Here is a 4,041-nt window from a genome sequence, read left to right as displayed (position 1 = left end):
TCCAGCCCAAGAATAAATCCCACTTGATTGTGGTGAATAATTCTTTTAATGTGCCATTGCATTTGATATGCCAGTGTCTTGTTGAGAATTTTTGTATCCATGTTCATCAGGAATATTAGCTTTTAACTCTCCATTTTAGTGGGGTCTTTGTCCGGTTTTGAAAATAAGGGCATGGTGGCCCCATAGAATGAGTTGGGAAAAGATATATTTGTTAGATTACTCCTTTCTGCCCATGGACTCTGCTGAGTAAGCATCATTAAAATCTCCCCTCCCACCACTGTCATGCCTAAGTCAGAGTCTCCCAAAGAGCCTGAACAGCTGCAGAAGCTCTTTATCAGAGGTTTGAGCTTTGAAACAACCGATGAGAGTCTGAGGAGCCATTTTGAGCAATGGGGAACACTTACGGACTGTGTGGTAATGAGAGATCCAACCACCAAGCACTCCAGAGACTTTGGGTTTGCCATGTACACCCCTTTGGAGGAGGTGGATGCAGCCATGAATGCAATGCAACACAAGGTAGATGGAAGAGTTGTGGAACCAGAGAGGGCTGTCTCAAGAGAAGATTTTAAAGACTTGGTGCCCACTTAACTGTGAACAAGATTTTTGTTGGTGGCATTAAAGAAGACACTGGAGAACATCATCTCTAAGAAATTATTTTGAACAGTATGGGAAAATTGAAGTGATTGAGATCATGAATGACTGAGGCAGTGGCAAAAACAGAGGTTTTGCTTTTGTAACATTTAATGACAACATTGTAGACAACTGTAGACAACATTGTCATTCAAAAATACCATACTGTGAATGACCACAACTATGAAGTAAAGACAGCCTTATCTAAGCAAGAAATGGCTAGTGCTTTATCCAGCCAAAGAGGCCAAAGTGGTATTGGAAAGTTTGCTGGTGGTTGTGGAGGTGGTTTTGGTGGGAATGGCAACTTTGGTCATGGAGGGAAGTTCAGTGGGTAAGGTGGTGTTGGTGGCAGTCAAGGCGGTGGCAGATATGGTGACAGTGGAGATGGCTATAATGGGTTTAGTAATGGTGGAAGCTACTTTGGAGGTGGTGGAAGCTATAATTATTTTGGCAATTACAACAATCAATCCTCAAATTTTAGATCCATGAAAGGAGGAAATTTTGGAGGCAGAAGCCCTGGCTTCTATGGTGGTGGAGGCCAATACTTTGCCAAACTACAAAACCAAGGCAGTTATGGCAGTTCCAGAAGCAGCAGTGGCTATGTTAGTGGCAGAACATTTTAAATACTGCCGGGAAAACAAAAGCTTAGCAGGAGAAGAGAGCCAGAGAAGTGACAGGGAAGCCACAGGTTACGACAGATTTGTGAACTCAGCCAAGCACAGCGGTGGCAGGGCCTAGCTGCTATAGAGAAGACATGTTTTAGACAGTACTCATGTGTATGGGCAAAAAACTCAAGGACTGAATCTGTGACTAATTGTATAACAGGCTATTTGTTTCTGTTCTGTGGAAAGTGTAAAACATTCCAACAAAGGGCTTTAATGTAGTTTTTTTTTTTAATTTCTACCCATGCTGTTGATTGCTAAATGTAATAGTCTAATCATGACACTGAATAAATGTGTCTGAAAAAAAAAGAGTAAGTTGGGAAGTGTTCCTTCTTTTTCTACTTTTTTGGAACAGTTTAAGAAGAATAGCTATTAATTCTTCTTTAAATTTCTGGTAGAATTTCCCTGGGAAGTTGTCAGGCCCTGGACTTTGGCTTGTTGGGAGATTGTTGATGACTGACACAATTTCTTTTTTTTTTATTTAATTGACATATAATGTATTATTTGTTTCAGGGGTACAAGTTTGTGATTCATTAGTCTTACACAATTCACAGCATTCACAATAGCACATACCCTCCCCAGTGTCCATCACCCAGACACCCCATCCTTCCCACCCCACCCCAACCCCCACTCAAGCAACCCTAAGTTTGTTTCCTGAGATTATGAGTCTTTTATGGTTTGTCTCCCTCTCTGGTTTCATCTTGTTTCATTTCCCCCTCAATTCCCCTATGATCCTCTGTCTTGTTTCTCAAATTCCTCATATTGATGAGATGATGTGATAATTGTCTTTCTCTGATTGACTTATTTCACTTAGCATAATACCCTCAAGTTCCATCCACATCATTGCAAATGGCAAGATTTCATTTTTTTTGATGGCGTTGTGTGTACCATATCTTTTTTATCCATTCATCTGTTGATGGACATCTAGGCACTTTCCATAGTTTAGCTATTGTGGACTTGCTGTTATTAACATTGGGGTGCATGTGCCCCTTTGGATCACTACAAAATACCCAATAGTGCAATTGCTGGGATGGAGGTATCTCTGTTTTCAACTTTTTGAGGAACCTTCAAACTATTTTCCAAAGTTCCTGCACCAGCTTGCATTCCCCAAAACAGTGTAAAATGGTTCCCCTTTCTCCCCATACTCACCAGCATCTGTCATTTCCTAACTTGTTAATTTTAGCCATTCTGACTGGTGTGAGGTGATATCCCATTGAGGTATTTTTTTTTCCTTCTCTCCCTTTTTTTTTAAAAATTAGCATGTATTATTTGTTTTAGGGGTACAGGTCTGAGAATCATCAGTCTTACACAATTCATAGTGCTCAACATAGCACATACCCTCCCCCAATGTCCATCACCCAGGCACCCCATTCTTCCCACTCCCCTCCCCTTCAGCAACCCTCTGTTTCTTTCCTAAGATTAAGAGGCTGTTATTGTTTGTCTCCCTCCCCGGTCCCATCTTGTTTCATTTTTCCCTCCCTTCCCCTAAGATCCCCCACACCGCCTTTCAAATTCCTCATATCAGAGAGATCATATGATAATTCTTTTTCTCTGAATGACTTATTTCGCTCAGCATAATGCCCTCTAGTTCCATCCATGTCATTGCAAATGGCAAGATTTCATGGGGGTTTTGATGGCTCTATAGTATTCCATTGTGTATTTGCACCACATCTTCTTTACCCACTTATCTGTTGACAGACATCTAGGCTCTTTCCAGAGTTTAGCTATTGTGGACATTACTGCTAAAAACATTTGGGTGCATTGTACCCATTTGGATCACTACACTTGTATCTTTAGGGTAAATACCCTGTAGTACGATTGCCAGGTCATAGGTTAGATCTGTTTTCAACTTTTTGAGGAACCTCCATAATGTTTTCCACACTGACTGCACCATCTTGCATTCCCACCAACAGTGTAGGAGGGCTCCCCTTTCTCTGCATTCTCACAAACATCTGTCCTTTCCTGACTGGTTAATTGTAGACATTCTAACTGGTGTGAGGTGGTATCTCACTTTGATTTGTATTCGTATTTCCCTGATGCCCACTGATGTTGAACACTTCTTCATGTGTCTGTTGGCCATCTGGATGTCTTCTTTGCAGAAGTGTCTGTTCATGTCTTCTACCCATTCCTTGGTTGGATTATTCGTCCTTTGGGTGTTGAGTTTGATAAGTTCTTTATAGATATTGGACACTAGCCCTTTATCTGGTCTGTCATTTGCAAATATCTTCTCCCATTCTGTCAGTTGCCTTTGGATCTTGTTGACTGTTTTCTTTGCTGTGCAAAATCTTTTGATCTTGATGAGTTCCCAAGAGTTCATTTTTGCCCTTCCTTCCCTTGCCTTTGTTGATGTGTCTAGGAAGAAGTTGCTGTGGCTGAGGTGGAAGAGGTTGCTGCCTGTGTTCTCTTCAAGGATTTTGATGGATTCCTGTTTCACATTGAGGTCTCTGATCAATTTTGAGTCTATTTTGTGTGTGGTGTAAGGAAATGGTCGAGTATCCTTCTTCTACATGTGGCTGTCCAATTTTCTCAACACCATTTGTTGAAGAAACTGTCTTTTTTCCATTGGACATTCTTTCCTGCTTTGTCGAAGATTAGTTGACCATAGAGTTGAGGGTCCATTTCTGAGCTCTCTATTCTGTTCCAATGATCTATGGGTCTGTTTTTGTGCCAGTACCATACTCTCTTGATGATTACAGCTTTGTAATAGAGCTTGAAGACTAGAATTGTGATGTCACCAACATTGGTTTTC

At 41.1% G+C, this 4,041-nt stretch overlaps 1 pseudogene; it reads left to right on the top strand.

Moving 5' to 3' along the window:
* Positions 1-282: 282 nt before the first annotated feature.
* LOC132007764 (heterogeneous nuclear ribonucleoprotein A1-like) lies at positions 283-1,253 on the top strand (annotated as a pseudogene).
* Positions 1,254-4,041: the final 2,788 nt, after the last annotated feature.

The sequence above is a fragment of the Mustela nigripes genome, chromosome X (assembly GCF_022355385.1).
Source record: "Mustela nigripes isolate SB6536 chromosome X, MUSNIG.SB6536, whole genome shotgun sequence".
In the NCBI taxonomy this organism is placed as follows: Eukaryota; Metazoa; Chordata; class Mammalia; order Carnivora; family Mustelidae; genus Mustela; species Mustela nigripes.
The sequence above is the reverse complement of the archived record's forward strand: the minus strand, read 5'-3'. Positions and strand labels throughout refer to the sequence as shown.